The sequence below is a fragment of the Oxyura jamaicensis genome, chromosome 1, assembly GCF_011077185.1.
Source record: "Oxyura jamaicensis isolate SHBP4307 breed ruddy duck chromosome 1, BPBGC_Ojam_1.0, whole genome shotgun sequence".
Classification (NCBI taxonomy): Eukaryota; Metazoa; Chordata; class Aves; order Anseriformes; family Anatidae; genus Oxyura; species Oxyura jamaicensis.
Genome location: NC_048893.1, coordinates 204,611,523 through 204,620,396, shown reverse-complemented (window position 1 = coordinate 204,620,396; position 8,874 = coordinate 204,611,523). Strand labels below are relative to the sequence as shown.

General features: G+C 46.1%; 4 long non-coding RNA genes across 7 annotated transcripts in view; 1 reads left to right on the top strand and 3 right to left on the bottom strand.

Annotated features, from left to right (window-relative positions):
* Positions 1 to 936: 936 nt before the first annotated feature.
* Positions 937 to 1,369, bottom strand: LOC118169755. Its single transcript, XR_004752262.1, has 3 exons — positions 1,272 to 1,369; positions 1,139 to 1,185; positions 937 to 1,049 (listed from the first exon to the last, which is right to left on the bottom strand). It is a non-coding gene; the product is annotated as an uncharacterized LOC118169755 (long non-coding RNA).
* Positions 1,370 to 1,567: 198 nt separating this feature from the next.
* LOC118169753 overlaps positions 1,568 to 8,874 on the top strand; it is a 13,806-nt gene continuing 6,499 nt past the window's right edge. The window contains exons 1-2 of the long non-coding RNA XR_004752261.1: positions 1,568 to 1,697; positions 5,207 to 5,212. This is a non-coding gene — a long non-coding RNA (uncharacterized LOC118169753). The remainder of the gene's footprint in view (positions 1,698 to 5,206; positions 5,213 to 8,874) is intronic.
* On the bottom strand, positions 4,715 to 5,370 carry LOC118169750. The gene is made up of 2 exons (XR_004752260.1): positions 4,975 to 5,370; positions 4,715 to 4,790 (listed from the first exon to the last, which is right to left on the bottom strand). It is a non-coding gene; the product is annotated as an uncharacterized LOC118169750 (long non-coding RNA).
* The window catches only part of LOC118169740, a 2,338-nt gene continuing 365 nt past the window's right edge, over positions 6,902 to 8,874 (bottom strand). For 2 of the 4 annotated variants that reach the window (XR_004752248.1, XR_004752253.1), the window contains exon 2: positions 6,902 to 7,261. This is a non-coding gene — a long non-coding RNA (uncharacterized LOC118169740). Of the gene's footprint in view, positions 7,262 to 7,553; positions 7,695 to 8,874 lie in introns of those variants that run through there. The other 2 variants (XR_004752250.1, XR_004752257.1) reach the window with 2 other exon arrangements.

Below are 8,874 nucleotides of genomic sequence, written 5' to 3'. Positions count from 1 at the left end.
TCCCGAGGTGGGGAACGGATGCTGGAAGCAGGCTTCTCACTATCGCTTTTGGTAGTTGTGGAGTAACTGCCTGAAGTAACTAGGCAAATTAAACTAATATTCACCTTTTAAAGAAAACGTACAGCAATGAAGAAGCTTTTAGGGTGGAGGGTAGCTGTGCTACCTAAGCATTCCCTAGGACTCCAGCCTTAGATGCTATTGCACAAGGGGAAGCTGGTGTGCTGACTCTAAAGAAGAGGATGGAGCATAGAGCGCAGTGGAAACACCGTGGCTAGGCTCTGCAACCACACAGGGACCCTATAAAGAGGCTCGGCCAATATAAATCAGTTGGACTTCCGGTAAAAACACTTTGGGAACCAAAATACAGCCCTAGCTGTCCTCTAGGACTTTCTGTGCACCCACAGCAGTTCCTGTGTAAAAAGGTAGTTTGTCTTGATCTTTACGTATGGCAAAGGCATGGGCTGAGTTAATGACAACAAAAACCTGCTTATTAGAAGCTGCTTCTCAATGTTTCATGCAACTCCATACATATTAGCTAATGTAGGCTAGAAGTTCAAGGATTCACAATACTTCATCATATATCACTTATGTGAATTTCATTTATATACATATCTGCTGCACCGACTTAAAACCCATCCCCACACTCACCAAGGCACAACCCCAACCCAAATACAGACACAGCATTTCAGCCCCAACACAGCTTTGGGACCTGCTGGAAAGCAGGCTTCATCCTCAGTGAGGCGTCCTCAGCCCACATGAGACACGGCTTCAGGCACCTCTTCACCTACGGAGGAAGACTGACATCAGGAACTGCCACACCAGCCCACCTTTTTTCTCTACACCTTTCTCAGGAACAACACAGCATTCAAGTGACCTGCTTTGCTCCAATTCTAAAGACTGATGTTACAACCCATCTTGCCTGTGGCACCTGATAATCAGAACAGAGCAGCCGCAGTGCTTGGAAGGCATAACTGCACGTGCCGCTCCTTGCCGCTCTCCGGTCTTATCTCAAATCATCAGCCACTTCTGTGGACTGCTAGCCATGGCACCTGCAAAGCAAGGCAAAGACCTTTCATAGTCACCTCACACTCCTTAGCCATTTCACTCCAACCAAGCTCATGACCAGCCCCCTTCTTACACAGCTCTTCAGAATGCAGTTTGCTCCTTTGAGTCTGTGCGAGACACCTGTGAAAGAAAAAGAAAAGCACAGGCCGAGGCAGAATGCAAAGCCACAGCACAGCTACGATAGTTACTCTCATCTGCTGCCTTACCTCTGCCCGCTCACCTGCCCGAGGCAGATGCTTCCATCTGCCCTCTTAAGCCAGCTACAACACCTCGAGAAGAGAAAGAGGGGACACTCAAAATGACACTGAGAACCGCAACTCAAAAGTAACTGCTTTATCACTCACCTTACCAGAGGCTGCTCTGGCTGTGATGACGTCCTAGGTTGCAGGCTGCCTTTCAGCTTCAACACACCAAAACATAGTCAGAAGATAATCATTCAGCTGCCAGCATTAGCACCCATCCCTCAACAACACAACAGACCCCATTTTTTATTTTCATCGTTTCGGAACAGCAGACAACTTCCCTCAGCACCTCACAAGTAGACCAAGCCAGTCACCGAGCTGCCAAATGAAGGCTTGACAGTTCCAGAAGGCGCTCTTTCCTTTGACCGGTTCCTCCCAAGGTTTATCTAAGTCAGGAGAAAAAACAAACAACAAAAAAGAGCACTCCACATCTGCGAGCTTACCCCTCCTCTAGCACTATTCAAGCACTATGCGAACAGTTGCTCGCAAGCAACTCAAGCCTCCCCCTCCGCCTCTGCCAAACACTATGGAGATGACTCTGTGCCAGCTGCCCTTCAGTACGAGCCCAGCAGCCGACTGGATGTCTTTGCCAAAACAGTCCAGACAATGTATTACTACACCGACGGATTGCCAGATTAGCTACCATCACTAACTGCCAGGCAGGACAGCTCCAGGCCAAACAAACACACAGGCACACTACAAATGTTACAAACAAAAAACAGAACACAAGCACACACACCCCCCGCCCCCCCCCAAAAAAAAAAGAGACTCCCAGAGGGAAGCCCTGCAGCAACAGCAAGTCAGAACAGGTACTCTGCAGCAGACTCAAGGAGAGACTCAAATGCCACGACCCGCAACTGGAAGCAACTGCCAGACCTGGGATGATGGAGGCATAAATAGCCTGCCTTTAAGACAAGAGACCAGAACGATGGGCACTGCAAACCCCATCAGAAAAATGCTTCGGAAATGAATTCCCAAGCAAGAGCTCCTGATGAAGCCGACATGACTTCCGCAACAGCGAGGATGGAAACAGATGCAATCTCAAACAGAATATGATGCACAAGACCTGAAACGCACCTGCACTTTAAGCTGCGACTACAAGTCACAAAGTGCTCAGATCAGCCCTACGATGATGAAACGAGCATTTAGGACCTTAGGTGTGGCTACCAAGTTGCTCATCTAATCTGTCCAGCGGAACAAGGCAATGAGGAGATCAAGACAAGATGAATATCAAGACACGATGAGCACGTAACATATGATGATCTTGTGAGGAAACATTTGATACAAAAAAAATACACAGAGGTAGTGAGCTCTTTAAGCTCCCACTGCAAGACAAGAGGGGCTCAGCTTCCAATTGAGCATCAGCATTATTCCGATGAGGACAAGTGTTCAATACCCTCAGGATGGCTGCCCCAGGGCCTGACGAGCACCAAGAGCAACAGCACAGCACAGACAACACAGAACACAGACACCAAGCTGGAACTGCCCTGCCTGGCACGTGCTCAAGCTGTACCGGACAGAAACCCCCTCACACGATCTCTGACTGACCCAATCCATCCTGAAAGGCCCCATCAGGTGCAGTGACTTAAAAGCACAGACCCTCACCCTATGCGCCCATTCACAACCCCGACTCAAACATAGCACTTGCCCCCCAACTTAGCTTGGGAATGCTGGGAGGCAGGTTCCATCCTCAACAAGGAACGCAAAGGATAGCCAGGATGTTGCTTCAGGCACGAGGCTCCTCTCCATCTGCAGAAATAAAGTGCCATGACGCAGTGGCACGCCAGCCAAACTTCTTCCAGTGAAACACCCACCTCAGAAACAAAACAGTAGTCACCTGACCTGCTCTGCTACTGCAGTTTGATAGATGACCTCTAGACAACTTCCCACCTTCCCCTGCCAACCACCCCCCAACACACAGTATTTGCCCCTGAACTCAATTCTCAGGGATCAGAATCTATCCTCAATGTGGACCACAGAGGCCAACTACACTGTTCCCAGTATCTTCTTCATCCCCAGAAAAGAGGACTCACCCAGAGGTGGGCCAAAAGACTACCAAACCAAAAACAGTGCCTGTTTTCCAACTTTAGTCCACTCACCTTCCCGATCCAGGCTTAGCGCTTCCATTCACAACTGTGCCGAGCTAAGGTCGCATGGCTTAGACCAAGGAGAAAGAACAGACAAATGTCACAATCCACAAAACAGTCTATTCCCACTCCTTTCCTCCCCTACCCCAACAGCCAAGAAGCCCCGGACCCACGTCCCCCAACCCAGTAGCACCACTTCGCATGCCTAACGTCCCAAAGAGACGCATCACGCTCCCACCTCCCCTTGCGCTCCGAGCATCTCCAGCATTTCAGGAACTGGAACCGCTGACGTCTGGCACACCTCAGGAACATGGCAGGAGTTGTACTCTGCTGTCACAAAGCCTGCCTGACAGGCAAAACAAGCTAACAAAATCCACTGACCAACTCAGGGCCCACACTGCAACCCACTCACACTAATGCCTCGTTCCAGGTTCCGTGCTCATGACTTGGAGTATAAGAAACAAAAAGAGAAGGTCATGTCCGTGATGGACACACAAACAGTACAGCCCCTTGCAGAGGACTCAAACACAGAGACCAGAGCCAGAATAACAAATGCACACCCTCAGGTCCACAAATGCCAAAAGGCCACGAATGCACAGCAGCCCCAACAGGGGTAATCACAGACTTATCCTTGACAGATGAAAAAGGTGACCTTGCTCACTCTCTTCATAATACCGCGCTTATGCGGTCAAGCCCCTTGCGATGCGTACTGAAGCTCTGAATAAATCCCCTAGAGACTTACGCAAATGGCTTGATATATCTAGAGATTAAAATACAACCCAAAAAAAAGGAACCGTACCTCACGATTTCCCAAAAACAAGGTAGCTGGCAACCCCTCCTAAACATACCTCTCCAAAGTGAATTCCAAGCACTTAAAATCTAGAAGACTTCAAGGTCTAATGACTGCACAGCCAGCAAAACCACAGGCAAAACCTCCAAAAATGTAACAAACTGTTCCTAACCCTGAAAAGACTACACCTTGCCTGCTTACTGCTGCTGTTTTCAGATACATGCTTCCACAGGAAGCTTTGATGATACATTTCTCCTAAACCCTGCTCCATCATTTAACACCACAGTTGGAACTTTGTTAATATTTGACAGACAGGCAAAGACTCACCGTAAGTTCCATACTTCTGTGAGAATCATAAGGGACCTAGAACACACCAACTAACATTGTCATCCTATCCATAAACATGGAATAACAATTACTCACCTGAAGAAGAGCTGCATACAGGTCTCCACTTGGAAAAGCATCAGTCCATAGACTCTGACCCACACTCTGATATGACCGTGCTCGGTCTCTTCATAATACTGTACCTATGTGGACAAGCCTCTTGCAGCGTGTACTCAAGCTCTTTTCAGTCCTCTGCAGAGTTACACAAGTGGTTTGATACAGCTACAGATTAAAATAGAACTCAAAAACAGAAGTGTACCCCACCATCCCTAAAACAAGTCAGCCAGCAACCTCTGCTGAATATCCCTCTATAAAGTGAATTCCAAGCACTGAAAATCTAGAAATCCAAAGACTCCAACCTGACTAAATAACCCTGCAACTGACTGAAGAAAAACAAAGCACTTACCCCAAACAGCAGCCCAGGCAGAATGAGCTCTCTGAAGGCATGCCTGGGGCTCATATACCATTTGGCCCTGCCTGGCACCCAAACCCAATCACCTGGAAAAGGGGAGGGGCAAAGCACAAGAAAGTAGAAAGAGAACAGGACAAGCAGCAGCTGTGCTTTTTTTTTTTTTTTTTTTTTTTTTTTTTTTTAATCTGGTTTAGCTCAACAGCATGCAGAGTGCAGACAAGAGAAGTGGGGTGTTACTAGAAGCAACAGTCCCCATGCTTTTGCTTCAGCTTTGAATATTCAAAGGACAATATGACCAAGCAAGTAACTGAAACTTTTTCAGCTGGAATTACCTCAAACGTCTCTTTTAAATAGGAAGAAAAATCTAGGAGCATAACAGATTACACACCAAACAAACAAACAAACAAACAACAACAACAAAAAATAAATTCAGTGTAATAACATCAATTGCAGGAAAAAATCACATACTTGAGTAGACTATCTGAAAACAAAAAGGCTATGATGATGGGTCAAAACACACCACAGGACACTGGATCCCGGCCCTCTGCTGCACCGACTTAAAACCCATCCCCACACTCACCAAGGCACAACCCCAACCCAAATACAGACACGGCATTTCAGCCCCAGTGTGCTTTTGGGAACTGCTATAAAGCAGGCTTCATCCTCAGCCAAGCGTGCTCAGCCCACACAGGATGGGGCTTCAGGCACCTCTTCACCTGCAGAAACAGATCACCATCAGGAACTGCCACGCCAGAAAACCTTTTTCCTCTACAACACCTTTCTCAGGAACAACGCAGCTTTCAAGTGACCAGCTTTGCTCCAATTCTAAAGACTGATGTTACAACCCACCTTGCCTGTGGCACCTGATAAACAGAAGAGAAAGCAACCGCAGCAGCAAAAGCAACAGCACCCTAGGACAGTTACTCTCATCTACTCCTTTACTTCACTCATTCACATAACCCCTGAGGCAGATGTTTCCCATGCCACCTAAAACACCTCTAAAAGGCAAACTGGATTTTTACTCTATTTTATGTAATAAATTAACTGCAGTGACAGCCGCACCCCAAAAATAACTGCTACCTCTGTTCACCGCTCACCTCGGCTGAGGTGGCTCAGGTTGCGACGTCCTGTATTGCACACTGCATTTCAGCTGGAACAAAGGAAAACAGTCAGAAGATGAACAGTCAGCTGCCAGCATTAGCACTCACCCCTCAACACCACAAGTGACCCCGTATTTAATTTTATAATTTCAAAAGAGCAGTCCACCTGCCTCTGCACCTGGAAAGTAGATCCAAGCTCAAACAGGGCCGCCCACAAAGCAGGGGGGACCTGGCGGAGTCCATAGACTCCAACCCACCTAAAGATCCCTGCAACTGACTGAAGGAAAAACAAAGCACTTGCCCCCAAAAAGCAGCCCAGGCAGAATGAGCTCTCTGATGGCATGCTTGCAACTCATGTACCATTGCACCCCAGCCAGCACCCTACCCTAATCACATGGGAAATGGGAAGGGCCGTGCATGAGAAGAGGTAAAGACAGCAGGAGGAACAGCAGCCCTGTTTTTGGTCTGGCTTAGGTCAACAGCGTGCAGAGTGCAGCACAGGCAACCAGCCTGTTTCTCTTGAAAGACTTGCCTTAGCTTTGAAGGAAACTGACAGGGCTGAGAACACTCTCACCTTTTTGCACCACTCCACAACATGGGGAATTCACCTAAGGCTGCACGAGGGAGCAGCAGAAACAAGATGAAAAGCACACCCTGAGGCACCTCATAACCACAGCCTACTACTGCAATACCTCTGCAATACTTATACCTCTCTTCCCAGCTGCTTTACCTCTGCTGCTCTCCATCTCCAAGTCACATTCTTTTAACTGCCATGCAGAGCAGCAATCCTCCAGGTGCCATAGAGCAGCACCATGATTTTATTTTATTTTTATTTTTTAATTTTAAAACAGCAGTCTGTTTTCCTCTGGAGATGGACGGTAGGTCAAACCAGTCACCGAGTTGCCAACGCAGAGCTTCACAGTTCCAGAAGGAGCTCTTTCCTTTGGCTGATTCCTTATAAGTGTTATCTACCACTGGCAAAAGCAATAAACAGACTGCAAACAGGCACTGCCATATTTGTCAAACTTTGTGTTTTTAATTTTATAATTTCAAAACAGCAGTTCCCTTGCCTCCACATCTGAAAAGTAGATCAAACCAGTCACCGAGATGCCAAACAAGAACTTGACAGTTCCAGAAAGTGCTGTTTACTTTGACCAGTTCCTCCTAAGGTTCACCTACTGCTGGAAAAAAAAAAAAAAAAAAAAAAAAAAAAAAAAAGCTGTGCCAGCTGCCCTTGAGTACTCACCCAGAGCTTGAGTATTTGCCTAGAGTCAGACCAGATGTCTTTCCCAAAAGAGTCAGGACAATGTATTATTGCACTGATGGACCACCACGTTAGCTACCATCACTAATTGCCAGGCAGGACAGCTCCAGGCCAAACGCACACATAAAAAAGGCATGCTACAAACATAATGAACAAAACAGGGGAGAAGAATTACTTATACTATATTAGTTACTGTAACAATTACTCACCTGAAGAAGAGCTGCATGCAATAAAGGCACCTACTACTTTATACATTAATTTACTTTATATGGTCCTACTAGATGTTACCTTAAATAGATGCACTTATCTCTTCCAACTTGGAAAGGCATCAACTTATAGACTCTGACCCACCTAAAAAAAAAAAAAAACAACTGCAACTGATTGAAGGAAAAACAAAGCACTTACCCCCAAAGAGCAGCTCAGGCAGAATGAGCTCTCTAATAGGACACCTGTGGCTCATAGCATTAGGCCCCACCCGGCACCCTGCCCCAGTCACCTGGGAAAGAGGAGGGGCAAAGTACAGGAAGAGATAAAGAGAGCAGGAGGAGCAGCAGCTGCATTTTTGATTTGGCTTAGCTCAATGGTGCGTGGAATGTTACTAGAAGAAACAATTCCTGTGCTTTTGCTTCAATTCTGATTATTGAAATAACAATATGACCAAGTAGGTAACTAAAACTTTTTTTTTTGTCTGTAATTAGTTGAAACCTTTCTTTACGTAGGTAGAAATAATCTAGGAATGTAACAGATTACAAACCACAAAACAGCAATTCAATGTAGCAAAATAACTCACAGCAGAAGTAACATACCTTAGTAGACTATCTAAAAAACAAAAGGCTATGCAGATGTGTCCAAAAAAAAACTGAAAAGGGTACAGACATTCTCAAAAGGAGCAGGGAAAAACTAGTAACACGGTACAAGCCAGAAAGGACACTCTGCAGATTTAAAAGATCTGTAGGACCTCAGAAGGGACCTGAGCAGAGCACATAGGTCCTTGGAAAGGGGGTGATTTAAAGAACGAAGTCAAAATTTCTTCTTAGTGACAAAATATTCTTTATTGACAGCGCTGGATGCACAGGGGATCCTGCCGCCTAACGTGCATACCTGAAGTGACAACCTATTTCACATTTATACAGCAGAACAATGAATATTCAATTAATGTCTATACATATTCATTACCTAAACCCGCCTACTCACGCTTCTTATGCTAATTAGCTTATCAGTCCTTTGCGCTTGCACAGATTCTTCCAAGAATTGTGGGCAGGGGTCTTTGGGAGAAAGGCCGTATGTCTTCCTCATAGTATACTTTTCACCCTTTACCTAGAATGTAGCGATTTTGCAAGTTTGCGATGTCCTTATTGGTCTGAGCTAATTTGTGTCCTTGTTGTCCATTTGTTTCCTGCCCGAGATGTGGTGGTCTGGCAAGCTTTCGTTACTTAGTTTTCACATATCCTTCACTTCTTGGCTCCTGATAGTATATCTTACAGACTCAGACAACTTCTTCCTTGACTAACAGATAATATTGAGTAACTA